Below are 16292 nucleotides of genomic sequence, written 5' to 3'. Positions count from 1 at the left end.
AGTAAATCGGGATCGGGGTCGGTACCTCGATCCGCAAGTCTCGCAGCAGGCGCCGAAGCCAGATGGCTTCACAAGTGGCAACAGTAGCAGCCCGGTACTCAGCCTCAGTGCTTGACAAAGCCACTGTGGGTTGCTTCTTGCTGCTCCACGCAACGGTCGCGCTACCTACGGAGAACATGTATCCGGAAGTGGAGCGGTGATCAGACGCATCGCCGGCCCAGTCAGCATCTGTGTAACCGACAAGCTCTTCGGGTATACCTCACCGGTATAGCAGTCCCCGGTCCTTAGTGCCACTGACATACCGTAATATTCGTTGCGCGCACTAAAGGTGCTCCACGGTCGGCTTCTGCATGAACTGACTTACCATGCCGACCGGATAGCTGATGTCGGGGCGGGTGATGGTTAAGTAGATCAGGCTTCCGACAACCTGTCGGAACCGTTTCTCATTCCAGGCCAGTCCGGAGTTGGGACGGAGCTTCTGGTTCCAGTCCAGGGGTGTGGAGACAAGTCGGCAATCCGTCATGCCGAACTTATACATCATATTCAACACGTAATGTCGTTGTGAGAGCAATATGCCGTCGGGGGTCTGGATCACTTCGATCCCAAGAAAATAATGAAGGTCCCCTAGGTCCTTCATTTCGAATGCGTCCGACAACTGGGACTTGACGCGGTTGATTTCGGGAAGACCTGGTCCGATGATGACTAAATCATCCACATACAAGAGTATACATACCGGACCGTCAAAGCCTTGCCGGATGAACAACGAAGAGTCCGACTTAGAGACAGCAAACCCCAGCTTACACAACCGGTGCGTGATCTTCGCGTTCCAAGCTCGGGGGGCTTGCTTCAAGCCGTAAAGCGACTTCTTCAGTCGGCATACCGCCGATTTGTTCATCTCCGATTGAAATCCGAGGGGCTGAGTCATAAAGACTACTTCTTCAAGATCTCCTTGAAGGAAGGCGTTCTTCACATCCATCTGGTGAAGATGCCACCCCCTTGCCGCAGCAACCGCCAGTACCAACCGAACCGTCGTCATCTTCGCCACAGGAGCGAAGGTCTCATCGTAGTCGATTCCGTGTGTCTGCGCATATCCCTTCGCCACTAACCAGGCTTTGTACCAGTTAACAGAACCGTCGGCGTTGTACTTGACCTTGTACACCCACTTGCATCCGATCGGTTTACAGTGACGGGGAGGATCAACTAGGTCCCAAGTTTCGTTGGCATCGAGTGCCCGCATTTCTTCGTCCATAGCGGCACGCCAATTCGTGTCCTTTGCCGCTTCTGCGTAGCTCTCTGGCTCACGCACTTCTGTCACCTTATTCATGTACGCATAATGATGCGCCATGTATTCATTTACCCGTACCGCGTGACGGGATCCTTCTGGCAGGTTGATCGGCGCAACGCACCGTCACCTGATTTGAGGCCCTTCTTGGCCCGTTCGGTCTTCGTTGCCGAAGATCCGCCTTTCTCCTTTCCGGAGTCGGATACGCACCAATCTGACTCATCGTTGCCGGTTTCGAATTCCGGCATCTTCCTCTTCCCCTTCTCTTTGCGCGTGAACCGTTTCCTCGGTGCCTTGCGCGGGGAGAGCACGGCAGAGTCTCAACCACTTGCCGTCTCTTCATCCGACTGGTCCAACCGACTCAGTCGCTCGTTCGGTCCACTCAACCGTAACGATTCCGGACTCTCATCTTGAGTCCCGGCATCATCATCCTCTGCCAGGGTTGATTCAGGCTCACTGGCCTGATCTTCCGACATTGGGTCGGGATCGGAAGTCGGAGTCGGTACGGAGTACCAGGATGCCGATTCATCGAACTCGACATCCCGGCTAACCCGGACTTCCTTCGTCCGGGGGTTATAGCACTTATACCCCTTTTGCTCTTCAGCATAGCCGACTAGGATGCATTTTTCCGATTTTGCATCTAGCTTTCTCCGCTTCTGATCCGGCACATGCATATACGCTATGCTGCCGAATATCCGAAGGTGTCTTAAGTTCGGCTTGCGCCCGAAATACAGCTCATGAGTTGACACCTTGTCACCAATTCGGTTTTGTATGTAGACGGCCGTCCGGACCGCCTCCGCCCAGTAGAACCGGGGCATGCTCTTCTCCTCCAGCATTGCCCTTGCCACTTCGACGAGTGTCCGGTTCTTCCTTTCGGCCACACCGTTTTGCTCCGGTGTGTATCTGCAGCTGAACTCTCGCCGAATTCCCTTCTGCTGCAGATAACTAGTGAATTGGCCGGAAAAATATTCCTTTCTACCGTCCGACCGAAGGCATTTGATCTTCCTCTCCGATTCCCGTTCCACCATCTTCTGGAGGCTCCGGAAACAGTCGAAGACTTCGCTCTTCCGCTCAATGAGGTAGATCCAAGTATGTCGAGTATAGTCGTCGAAGAAGGAGACGAAGTATCGGCTCCCGCCAAGGCTTACACTTTGTGCCGGTCCCCACACATCCGAATGGATGAGATCGAGCTTGTTACGGCTCCGGTTCCGTTCGGTGGGGAATGGAAGCTAGTGTTGCTTCCCAAGTTGGCAGGCTTCACAAATTTCGGCTCTCCGGCCGCTGAACTTCGGCAAACCGAAAACGACTTGTTTCGTTTGCAGGTCTTGAAGCCTCTGGTAGTTGATGTGGCGTATCCGCTTGTGCCACAGGTCGATGTCCGACTCGACCTTCTGTCGTTCCGCGAACAGAGCGGTGCCAAAGTCATTGGTGTTGAGGATAAACATCCTCCCGTCTCTGCGCCCTTGCGCAATGACTTCGCCCTCATCCTCAATGAAGCACCCGAGGTGCGTAAACCGCACCTGCATCCCCTGGTCGACAATCTGACCGACGGACACCAGGTTCTTCGTGATTGTCGGGACGTGTAATACGTTCATCAGCTTCCCTTTCTGTCTGACGTGGCTTAGAGGGACTTCTCCGACGTGCACGATTGGGTGAGGAGTGTCGTCTCCGGTTTCGACTACTCCTGGTCGATCCGGTTTCTCCAGAAAGGAGAACCACTCTTTGTGGCTCGTCATGTGGTTTGACGCGCCGGAATCAACATACCACACTTCCTCCGTTTTGGAAGTGGTCTTCTTCATTGAGTTTGCCTTGTGATTCATCACCAAGGCTGGCCCCTTATCGGCCTTTCCGGTTCCGGATCCTCCTGATCCGTTTGCGTAGTGCGAGTTTTGCCGGCCATCCTTACCGGTCTTGCCGGATCCGGATTTGTCCGAATCGGCACGCTTTCTCCAGCACTCGCTTTCCCTGTGGCCTTTTTTGCCACAGTACCAGCATTCCGTAGCGGATTTGTCTTGCCGGCCTCCGGCACCGCCTTGACTCCCCCTGCTTGTGGAAGTCCCGGAACTGCTGTCGACACACTCATAGTGCCTCCGTTCCTGCTCTTGTCGGCCGCCTCCATTGCGTGCCGACCCTCCTCTTTCACCACGCCCACGAAACCGATCCGTTCCCGTGTACAACATTCGGCTGTCCGGGGATGCACTGGTAGATGCACCGGCGTGGTTCTCCTCTACAAGGAGCATCGACTGTAAGTCGAAGAATGAGGGGGTATTCTCCCTTGTACACACCGCAGTCCGGAACGCTCCGAACTTGGATGCCAGGCCTCCGAGACATACCTGCACCATCTCGTCTTCCTCTACGGTAACATTTGATAGAGGCGAGGGAGTCGAAGATCTCCTTTATCCGGCCCGTGTAGTCTGCCACGGACATGTTCTTCGGTCGAACATTGCTCAACTCCTTTCTGAGTTGCAGCTTCCGGGCAGTGGTTCTTGCGGCGAAAACCTTTTTCAGGTTCCCCCAAGCATCCTTCGGTGTCTTGGCGTCACGGATGTGGCTGAGCAGTTGATCGCCGACACTGGACGCGAAGCAGTACATCACCCTGCTTGCCGCCTGTTCCCATACCGGGAAGTCCTTGTGTGCCGAGTCGGGTGCCGCATCATTCGCTCCTTCGACATAACTCCAGTACCCGTGTCCAAGCAGGTATTGGTGCATCTTGTAAGACCAGGATGCGTAGTTGCTCCTGTCGAGCTTCTCCACCGGGAGCGACGTAGCCATGCCTCTATCCATGTCTTCTACTGTGTCTGTTTTCGACCTGTTCGGGTTTTCTTCTCAAGAGTTAAATGTCTGCAGCAGAGGTTCTCAACCCTCGCGCTCTGATACCATGTAAACGTGAGTGTTTGCGGAAGCATAAAACAGAGAACAACACAGAGAGAGAGAGAGAGAGAGAGAGAGAGAGAGAGAGAGAGCAGGACGTAATTTCCAAAATTATATCAAGACTCTAGATACACATTGTGCTAAGTAAATTTGATAACATCTTATTTTTAGCAATGTAAATTTGATAACAATATATGTTTTGAAAGCTATTCAAATAATTTTCCAACATGATTGTTGATCATTCCATGTTGAGAAAGATTGAAACATTGTGACTTATCACTTGTCATATTGTTGTTAGAAATTTTGATTTGGTTACAAACATTGTTGTTCAATCTAATTTTGGTTGCAACTATAACAACTCTAATGGTGGGAGTATTTTGTTGGTCCACAACACATAGATGATATTTATTGATAAAAGTTGATTACTTTAGCACCATGTGACCTAAGAGTCGATTACTTTAGCACCTAGAATCCCATGTACAATATTTAATCCGACCTAATGCAACATTTGAGTCTTGATATTTGCAGCCCCCTCCAGCACAAATCCTTCAAATAGTCACAAGATTCCTAAGGTAATATTGGATATTTGTCCACCTATCACTTCTACACCAAGCCTATGTGAGCTCATCGCATTCAACATATAACTTGTTTATACTTCATGGAAATGTTTTCCTTGAGATACTTCACTAGTATATATTAAGCAAAGTGATGTTCATTAAGTTTAAAGCTTCTTGCATTTATGTCACATTGTGTTTTATTTAGAATAACATTTGATGTTGTATGCCTTGGGTTTTAGCTTGACTATGTGGACAAAATGATGAACCATGAATAAAGCACATTGATGGATATTGACTTTTAATGTATCGGTTGATTAAATACTATTTCGGTTGTTTAGTTCCGTGTGCTCAAACCTTTTTGCAGTTTCAAGAATCTACATACTCACTGATTGCAAATATTTATCTGGACATCTATGGATTTTTAATTTGGTCAAGGACGTTTCTATACACTTGGCAAAATGTACCAAATAATATTTCATAAGGCTTAAGATATTCCACTTTTAGTTTGAAAAAGGAAACCTCAAAGTGCTTCAACAAGTGGCGACCTTCCAAGAAGAAATACAAAACAATAAGACTTTTGAACCCCTAGCATGCAAATACAAACATGTCAACATCCATGATATGTTAGTAAAGAGTTGCTTTAAAAGTCTATGTTACTTTCTGTACAAGTTGAATGACCATACATATTCTCTCAATTCACAATTCAACCAAATACATAAGGTTAGCATCTTAGATAAACTATACAATCCAGTTAATTTACGAAGCAATGGGTTGATTGGATCATGGATATTGCACATATCGAAGGGGAGGAGATAGTTTGTGCACCTTCCAACGTTAAAATTTTCTTGACATTAATCATGCACATAGAAGCATTTTGCCAATACAATCAGAAAAAGTAAATGTAATAAGAAAGGCCCAGTTTTTTAGATTACGACCCCACATGATATCCTCAATTACATACAAACATGTAGTTGCAATATTTGATGCCCATCTTAGAGGAAATTTGTTAGAAATATGATGAATTCATTTTGGAAATGATGGCACATCATAAATTTCAAAATTCCTCCTTTCGAATAGGTTCAAAAGGAGGAATTTTGAATAAATCAAATTGGCCAAAGAGAGTATTCCATAAAGGGGATTTTTTTAGATTTGAAGTGCAATAACAAATGAACAACAAGACAAAGTCCAACAATGTACAAATCAAGATTTGATCAAAGCTTATAGACATGCTTGAACATTTCCTAAGACATAGCTAGGAAATTCGTTAGACATTCAAAACCTTATTAAGGATGTTGATGATGTAGTGATGAAACTATTGAGTTACAACATTAAGATTGTAGGTCGACTAGGTAGCAATGCATGAATATGAATTTGTTAGGAACTTTTAAGCTATTATTACTCTTATGTTTAACAATGCTATGACTTTCTCTCCTTATATTATGGAAAATGTGTCATAAAACCAATAAAGCTATTTTATCAAAACAAGTAGATAGGTTGAATAATATCAAACTAAAACGTCTAAAAGTATGACATGTTCTTAGAATCATCGTAACATCAATGCTTTTACGAGTCCTCATCTCCATCTTGCCCTACCTCCTATGACGGAAGTTAGTAACTTCGTATGTATGGTTCCATGATTGTGGCTTCTTCTCCTTGTTCCACATTTGTGACATGACATGTGTTTTGCAAAGAAATATGGTTATATATAATGTTATACTCTCTTAAAGATTGTTTATAATACATGAGGATCCAAAGTCTATACAAAATAAGTATGTAAGTTAGAAATTTTGTTGTTGGGTTTTATTAGTACCTCTTGCAGCTTGAAAAATGCAACAAATCCCGTGCAATCCTTTCTTTACAAATTGTAAGTTGATTCCTTTCTAGAAAGGAGAAAGTGCTCTCTACATCAAATTCTTTGTTTAAGTTGATGCTTTGAATGAATCAAGATGTTATTTGAACAATATATCCCTTTAGAATTGCCTGCACCAAGATTGAGTCCAACCTTAGCTTAATGGAACTCTATTGTAATTGTCTACAAGTATAGGATGCTAAGTGAGCAATCAGATTACTTCCTAACTTGGCACCTGTTATGTAGGAACTAATAATGATCATTATCTCTTCATAGAGTAAAACTCATTTTGCTTATTATTTACCTCTCCACTTAACAAGTGTCAATTAAGACTGTTAAATAATTTATCACAATCAAGTTAATGTCTCGGAATATAGAAAATATATAATTGCATGCATCGAAAGCATGTGCACACAAGCCCAATTTCATTGATAAACTGAAGCAAAAAATACTGGTTGCTCTTATTGAACGTAATATGCACTTTGTTGGGCATTTTGACTGCTCCTTCCATAAGAAAGACAAATAAGGAGCATTTTATGTTACAACTCAAAGAGTAATCTTTCTTTTTCTTACCCTCTAGATTCTAAAGAAAATATTTTCTTGCATACAAATTTTTTTCATCATGTGTAAAGATTATACAAAAACTCTTAGTAGAAATTGACATGTTACGTGCGGCTCTTCACGCTTCCAATATGATGGAAAACAAAAAAATGTGGCCGGGACGTCTCCAGGAAAGTGTTACAGTAAAGAAAGAAAATTAATTGATATTATATATATACAAATGGTGCACAAAACAAACACTGCGCTAGTCTTCGTTGGCCTCATCTTCTCTTCGTATCCTTTCTTCCTCCTTTTTATTATATAGAGCATTCAGTTGTCGTTCAAGCTGCGTCGGATACAATGGAAACCAAATTACAATATAATATTTCTATCTTTTCAGTTTTAGTATTGAAATCTTTTTCGGAAATTTCAGTTAATAATCTTCCTCTGTTTTTAGGAAAATTAGCCAATATATTTGGCAATTTTAATGAATAGTCATTCTTTTCGGAGATTTCAGAGTTCTGAGATTTTGTTTTTCCATGCAACAAGAAATGTTTAAGATATAAAACAATAAAAATTTGAACGAAATATTTAAAAAGGAGTGATGGAGCAATACAGAAATATTTTTGAGCTTTTGGGTCTGCAATTCATCCACCAAGCTCACAAGCCTGCCAAAAAATCCGCGAAAAACAAAGATATATTCATCACAGCATAAGATTAAAAAAAAAAAAAGATTTCTTTTCCTTTGGGCAAATATAGAAGAAAAACAAAAAAGTTTGGGTGAGCGGGTTTTTTGCTTGACCTGTTTTGTAGCTCTGAGACTTGTTGTAAGAGTTCATGTTCTCTATCTGATGATATCTCTACTTCCTATATAAAATCCAGAATTCTCCTTTTTAAGTGTTTTATATATCATATCTTGCATTTCAAATATGTTGGAAAAAAGGGGAAAAAACAATGTAGATCTCAAGGTTGAATTTTATCTTTTCTTCTTTTTTCATGGGTTTTCGCATACCAAAGAATCCGAAGAGCGAGCTCCTGAACCTGAGTAGTTTTGTTTCAAGGCAGAGCTGTCAGGAACACCATGACCTGTTGCAAAGTAAAAAACAACATGAAAACAAATACTAATTAAGCATATGCAGAGGGCTTCAAGAAATATTTGTTTTATAATAAAACATGGTTTTGTTACTGTATCTCTTTTTTCTTTTTTTTTTCTTCCTTGCCTTGCAAAGGTTCTCCTCTGCTGATGTTATTTATCATGCTCAAGAGAAGTTCCTAAAAGGAGAGAGTGAGAAAGTGAAGAAGGAAAGTTTCAAGAAAGCATGAAATTTTAACACTAGAAAAAGCTTTAAAAAAACTCAAAAGAGTAGTAAACAGTCATTCTTACCTGTTGAGAGGAGGTATGGTTTAGAAGATTTTGCAAACATGTGAACAGTGCAGTATTCTGAATTGGATTTGTTGGGTTTGGCGATGCAGGAGACGATTGTAGTACCTGTGGAAGTGCTTGTAATGATCAAATCAATTTACATACACGCACATGTTATTGCTTATTTTTTATTATTGTCATTTAGGTACCTGCATGCTTGCACTCCTTCGTGTGGGCATTGTCGCTGGATGATCCTGTTACAAAAGAATGGATCTTTAATTACAGCAGGTGCAATGGATGATATCATTCATTTGTTGTCAACATAAGTTTTGATTTTGATTTCTTTCCTTTAATTTTTCATATTTGTCCAAGGTGAAGATCGTGATAATGATATTTTATAGCTATCTTTTTTTGTGTCTATTAGTAGATACCATATGCCATGTAGATATTTATCTATTTTATCAATTATTTTCTTCGATTTCATTATCAAGTTTTATATCAATTCGATCTTGTATTCAAAGTCCAAACATAAAAGCACTTAAATCTTAATGTAGTTTATATGCAACGTAGCTTACTAAGGAGAAATACTGTTATAATGTATATGAATCTTTAAAAACAATAGATCAGAATTGCCACAAATTTGGAAACTTTTACCTTCCATTTCCAATTCCCTCTTTTTCCTATCCTAAATCAGAACCATGGGCATCATGCAAGCTCTAAATGGTTTGTGATTTTAATCAAACCTCCATCAATTCGACATCTGCTGAAGTCACTGAAAATCGACCCTTTTTCTGTACATATAACCCTTTATCTGGAACATCCCTCGAGCCTATTCTTCCAACCAAATCAAGTGAGACATAATTCATTACATATAGCATTAAATATAGGAACGAGCATGAGGATTTATTGAAGTAACATGCCTGCAATTTGCTTTGATGTAGAAGAGAATCCATTCATAAAACGTTGATCAAATGATGTTCCATGCATTGTTAGAGGGCCGCTATAGGCCCGTTCGCGGTGAAAACGAGCACGTGGAGTATCATCATCACCACTGCTGCGAAATGATAGCCTAAGACAGCAAAGAGAACAGAAGTGAAAGAAAATTACCCAGTTCTCATTTCTTTTCCATGCTTTCCGCATTTTACTAGCAGCTATCTTTTTCCATATTTGTATTGAAAAGGAGGTTTTTTATTTTACCTGCCACTATCTTTTTCTTCTTCACGACCACGGTGCATTGCAATGACATGTTCTGGTACTAGCGGTCCACTCGATGCACGCCGCCCTTCTTGTACCACCTTTTCCGATCTCAAGTCTCTCTCTTCCATATTTTGAAATGGTTTATCCTCTCTCTTCATATCCCCAGAATATGAAAGAGACTTATCAACTTTCTTAGATTCTCCCTTATTCTCTCTTAGAGGTGAAGCTGCTTCTGAAATCTTTGGATCTCCAGCTAGCTGCTGGATGCTCAAGTTATCAGTCGAAAGTAAACCTTCATTTACCAAATCATCATCATCTCGAACAGCGCATGACCTGTACATTAAACAGTTTGGAATATCTACTTAAGCATAAGTAAAATTGTTTCATATTTCATGCAATGGACAATAATCAGATTAAGGTAGTATAGATTACTCAATCAATTCTTCTGAACCCGATTGCAGGCCAAGAGGCAATGGCCCCGAACGGACCCTTGTAAAAGGACCATCTGCCTGTGAGAAGTCAAAATTTTCGGTTAGTGGTCCTAAAAACAAAAACCATAAAAATTTCTATGTGGCTCCAACCTAGACTTACATCAGGTACATTCTCAGAACTTAAAGAGTGTAGTGTTATGGGGCCATGACCATCATCTACAGTATCTGACATGGTAGTGGACGCTTCCATTTGCTCGGCATCTTCTTTTCCCGTGGCAAAGCAACCATCATCATCCTGCATCTGTTTTCATTTGGAGAAAACCAAATGCAATATTATCAATAAGTAGGAGAACATCTATACATAAAAGATCAAGATATTTTTAATATCTTACTGCAGCAGCCTGTGCTTTTAGATCTTCAATGTCGAAGTTCCAACTGCTCACTCCTCGTTTGTACTCAGTCTATTGTAAGGTATGGATTATATGTTTCAAGATTCAAGCCAATGAAAGATAATAAAAAGTTATCAATGAGCAATAATTCAAACAGTACCTGTGATCTTTCTTCTTTTTCACCGAATGGCATCTGCTTTTGAGCAAGCCTCTCAGCATCTTTCACCTAAAAGATAAGAAAACTAAACTAAATTTCAATATGCATGGATTTATCAAATTTTTTTAATGCATAAGATTTCAGTCATAAAGATTTACCTTCAAATCTTGAAACCTTTGACCGAGTGGAGCCAACCCATCAAGGACCGTCCGAACAAGGTATTCGGGTGATTTAGTATGCTTGAAGAAGGAGTGTTTTAGAAGCTTTTCTGCAGTTGGCCGCCTGGTTGGATTCTTAACCAGGCACATTGCAATCATCTCTTTGAAAGACTAGAAATGCATAAAATCATGAAACAGTTACAACTTCGTACAATTTGCACTAATTTAAAATGAGATTTGACAAAGCTTTTGCCTAAAAAACCACCAGAAGAACCACATCGACTCTACCTTTGAAAATCTTTTATCTCTTTCATAATCAAGTCCAGGTGGAGCATTCTGCAGTGTCATCAACAGGACCTGTACTCCAAAGAATTCAAGAAAACTAAAAAACAATTTGGGAATGGAGATAGAACTACATACTGATGCAAGCTCTTATAAAAACAAAGTTCCAACATAACCTTCATAGGTGGGTACTTGGAGAAGGGTGCATGACCATGCGCAAGCTCGAGTGCTGTAATCCCAAAGGACCATATATCAGCCCTGAAACCCAAACATGAGGACATGAAATTTACTTGGGTAAGCAAATAGGCAAATATATTCCTCGAACATAAATTTACTTACGACTGTTTTTGAGAATTAATCAAATGAAGGCCTTGCTTAGTGAGATTGAGACATTAATCCCATTTTAAAATGAACACTCACTTAAAATCATAGCCATGAACCTGCTCCAATACTTCAGGTGCCATCCTAATAAAGTTAAGAAGAGTTAAATCATCCTTGAATCCTCTGCTTGTAAAATGATTAAATGAAGAAAAATAATACTCAAAGAATAAAGTCATTTAAGCACCAGCAAGGAGTTCCAACAAAAGTGTTTCTTGCACGTTGTCGATCCCCAGTGTCAAACATACATGCAGACACACCAAAATCACCCAGCTTGACATTACCATGGGCATCGATCAAGATATTTCCAGCCTGCAGAAAATAAACAATAACTTTTAAGCACATGAGTCTCTAACTCAAGACTATGCAAGATTACATTCCTTTTGTAGGTTTTTATCACATGAATACATCAAATGCCTCCATCGAGAAAAGGATAGATGTGCATTATATACAATCCAAACCATAACAGACCACAGAGTTTCTCGATTCCAAATTGTTGCTACTGTGGTTTGGTTAGATGGACCTTGTATTCGCGCCGATGAAAATATCTTAATGATTCTACATCTTATTTCTACAAAAAGAACTCATAATGGTTTAAATTGCCACTTGGCAGCATCTAATGGAAGTATTAGATGGACCTTCTCATGGATCAGCTAATGATACAATATGGATTTTTCTTCAGCTTCATTGATGTGTCAAGTAGCTGAGCAGAAATATTTTTAAGTAGCATTGCTTATATCACAATGAGTTATGGTCATTTCAGACAAGACTACAATAGGGCTACCATTTTGAGGAGCATAGGGCTCACAAGAAGAAAAAAACATTATTGATTTGTGGATTTTTTTCTAAAGCTTTTTGGTACAGTGCCCATGCTACACGTATGGGGAGAAATTACAAGCCACGGGTGTGGCTAAGGATACACTATGGAGCATTTCTGCTTTACATCAGACCAATGCATGTAGGCATCGGACGCTTGGGGAACATCAAGATTTCTCAGCTGCACAATTCGGAGTGAAGCAAGGTTGCTCACTTTCACATCTACTTTATTTGATACCTACATTGATGCTCTGAGAGTAAATCAATAAACATTCGCAAGGGGAGCATGATTGGCATATCGATCTGCTGGTCCCATGGGTCATGTTAGCCACCTATGGTCATTAAGACATCATCATCTGCATGAGTCACAAGACAGCGGCACGAGCCAACGTTCAAATCTAGGGAGACCAAAGTAGAATGTCTCAGTGAACCCAGGAGACACTTTGATTGACTTGTCCACTTGCCCATCTTAACTTTTTAATTTAACCGCTACATTGAAAATCAAAGACAAGTGCCACATCTGCAATCAAAATTTTCAATCAACTACATTTAAATAAAGCCACAGGTTAATTCAATAATAATTTCGTTTTGGTATTTTTTGAGTTTTCATTCAATGGGATGTACATTTATCATTAGGATGCATGTCCGAATGGAAAAGATATCGTACAAATGGTATTACTAACAAAGCACATCATAGGTTTACAAATCCTCACATAGAAGGAGAGAGCTGGTAAATAAGATAAACCTTGACATCACGATGAATGTGACCATGGGCGTGTAGATACTCCAATGCTTTTAAGCATTCCTTCAATACTGTAGCAATAATCGGCTCTTCAAAACCGTCTGGATAAGATGATTTCATGATATGGAGACATGAACCTCCAGCCATATAGGGCATGACCACCCACAAGCTATGATCCACAACAAATGAGCAGAATGCACTCAGCACGTTTGGATGGCTAATGAGACTCATGGTCTGAGCTTCCCGACGAACGTCATCCTGCATAGAATGCAATCATATTTCCTATTCAGCATATATGAAGGCCATTCCAGAGTAATAAAGAATTTATTTTATTTTTGTGCAAAATTTGAAATGCATGTGCATATCTTTGAATCACAGTTTAATCTTTCCTCATTAGCCATGTCCGAGTTCAAAGATAGTTGCTTTGAAGAGGAAAGAAAACTGTACAGCATCTTCTTGCTTGGAGTAAGAATATTGCTTCAAAGTTCAAACAAAAGTGTTGCTTTGTTGGATTCACATATGAAAGCACGAAGATGGTTGCCTTCTTACATGACTGTTTGGATTAGAATACTTATAGACACAAAGAGAACACGACGTAAACACTTTTTGAACAAGAGAATGCACATCTCATCAAATATGCAAGATTTCATCTTTGAATAAATTTGATAGTTTCCATGAGCATTACAGAATACAGACACACATGGGGATACAATAATGATACATGAAAAATTCCTACAAATATCACTAATACTTACCAAACTACTGTTGCATCTCTCCATGTCCAGTACTTTGATTGCCACAATTTGATTTAATGTGATGCATTTAGCCCGATACACGAGTGCACTTGCACCCTGGCCCACCTCTTCTAGTAATGTATATGAGGAAGCTGAGAGAGGGTACTTCTTTTTATTCACCTTTTGCTCCATCTCTTCAAATGTAATTCCTCTCGAGATCAGTTAAAGATTCTACAACAGGTAAATGTTATTTTGATTGAGTTCTGGTCGTTGTATAAATAATAAGAATCATAGAGATGAAGATATTGCAACCACCAAGACTCGGGCAATTATGTACATGTAACAATATATACCTTGATGGTGATAAACTAGGTCTTTATGTTTCCACTTATCATCTCTACATCAATCTCCATTTCCTAATTAAAGCAAGAGCTCCCTTTTCGGTTTTGATCCCAATGGAAAATCGTACAATCTTAACATCAAGGATCACCATTTACATGGACAAAAGCCATGAGTTATGATGGCCCGCAAAATCCTGCAATTGGAACAACAAGAATCAACAATTGTCAGATTCCAAGTACTTAGTTTCCATCACCCATTTTCCTAGAAAACGAACGAGAAGAGAAGGACCTATCATTTGCGATGATCCGACGATGCAGCTTTTGCAGCTGCCTATGGTCCCCTGGTTCAAAAAAGGAAATTCAAGAGCTCAAAAAGTGGCTCACAGCTGCTTTGTTATCACCTTTGTTTCAAAAACCAATTGCTGTTTTGACAATTCAAGCGATATTCAGAGTGATGTAATATTCAGAGTGCTTTGTACATCCTCTCCTTCAAGAAGTAGAATGGTTTTCGAGAATTCAAGAGATGCAATACTGCATTACCTCCCTTTCCAATAACTAAATTCTTTTTCTGCCGATCCAAGCAATCAAAGTAAATGTTTTTTTGACAAATCAGGAGGTGCAAAAAAGCATTCTCCCCCTCTCAGAAAACCAAAAGCTTTTCACACCAATCCAAGAGATCAAAAAACCATTCCGAAATTGCACTTTCTTGCCCCTGTTCCAAAGACTAAAACGATTTTATGACAATTTAAGAGATCAGAATCATTTTGAAGCTGCTTCTTACCATCACTGTTTCAGAAAATTAGCAGCTTATGCAAGAATTCAACGGATCCCAAAACGCATTTTACAGCTCAAAAAATCTTTTTCAATACATTCAAGAGAGAAAAGATGATCAGGATCCTAGATTTTGGATCACAAAAACACGCTGCCATAAAATCATGTCATGGATCTTATACAGAAACAGTAGATTCTTTTATTCTGTTTCAAAGCAAGATTCTTGTACATCACTAATCCATTTGTTAACATCTAGAAACGTTGACTTAAAAGAGCAGAATTAAGCTGTAAAAAACAATCTTACCAAGACAACTTGATGATCAACAAAACCATGAGGGGAAACCAGATAAACCCATTGAATCAAAAGTAAAATAAAAAAGGAGGGGGGAGGAATTACTTTTGAGGAATTAAAAGGCATGCTCTTCTTATTTTGCTGCTGGTACAGTATGGGAAATCGACCGCAAAGGGTGTGTGACGGCTGGCCTAAATTCGCGGTGGGATGGAATCTCTTGGTTTTGGGTCTATGAGAGATAGTGCAGTGGAGGGAATCGCACACCTTATCTGGTAAAAGAGAAGGAAGGAAGGAAGGAAGGAAGGAGAAGATGAATGCTTCTTTATGTGCTGGAGAGCTTGAGAAGCTCATATGGCTATGGTGATGGGCATGGTGGGGGGTGTAGGCAGAAGTGTCTTCCTTTTGAAGGAGAAAACTCAAAAATAGCTTTTTTATTTTTATTTTTATTTTCTATTTTTATTTTTCTTTTTGTTTTTTTTATTTTATTTTATTTTTATTTTTTGTTTGTTTTTTGTTTGTTTTTTACCAATTGTATTTTTTATTTTTTTTTACCAATTGCACTATTTTATTTTATTTTTTTAAATATTTAATTTATTTATTTGTATTTTATCAATTGCACTATTTATTCGTATTTTATCAATTGCACTATTTATTCGTATTTTATCAATTGCACTATTTATTCGTATTTTATCAATTGCACTATTTATTTGTATTTTATCAATTGCACTATTTATTTATTTATTTATTTATTTATTTATTTATTTATTTATTTATTTATTTATTCATTTAATTATTTATTCATTTATTTATTTATTTATTTATTTACTTATTTGTTTGTTTGTTTATTTATTTATTTATTTGTTTGTTTTTTGTTTGTTTATTTATTTATTTATTTATTTATTTAAAATAGTTATATTTATTGAATAAATGGCTTTTGCTTAAGATTATTTAACTATAGATTTATTGAAAAAGTAGGATTAGTTAGGAAATAGTATGCATCAATCAATTTGTTTATTCATTTATAAAACATAGAATTATGTACTAATTTATTGTTTGGTTTGTAAACGAGCTTAATTGATTTCTTTGTTTGATTAAGAAATCAATTAGTAGTCTTATTATTGCTAGCTAATCAGCTAATCAAT

At 39.5% G+C, this 16292-nt stretch overlaps 1 pseudogene across 1 annotated transcript; it reads right to left on the bottom strand.

Annotated features, from left to right (window-relative positions):
• Positions 1-6993: 6993 nt before the first annotated feature.
• LOC147855095 (uncharacterized) lies at positions 6994-14878 on the bottom strand (annotated as a pseudogene). Its single transcript, XR_015530786.1, has 22 exons — positions 14377-14878; positions 14100-14281; positions 13768-13977; positions 13016-13270; positions 11642-11766; positions 11497-11541; positions 11253-11334; positions 11083-11151; positions 10795-10965; positions 10640-10705; positions 10483-10551; positions 10251-10391; positions 10092-10168; positions 9660-9992; positions 9383-9531; positions 9206-9291; positions 8672-8716; positions 8484-8588; positions 8112-8371; positions 7902-7966; positions 7716-7767; positions 6994-7445 (listed from the first exon to the last, which is right to left on the bottom strand). The product of XR_015530786.1 is annotated as an uncharacterized LOC147855095 (transcript).
• Positions 14879-16292: the final 1414 nt, after the last annotated feature.

The sequence above is a fragment of the Azolla caroliniana genome, unplaced genomic scaffold (assembly GCF_043228905.1).
Source record: "Azolla caroliniana isolate FFs.n. ecotype wild unplaced genomic scaffold, voAzoCaro1.0.p SCAF_14, whole genome shotgun sequence".
Classification (NCBI taxonomy): Eukaryota; Viridiplantae; Streptophyta; class Polypodiopsida; order Salviniales; family Salviniaceae; genus Azolla; species Azolla caroliniana.
Note: the sequence above shows the minus strand (reverse complement) of the source record. Positions and strands in the feature narration are given on the sequence as shown.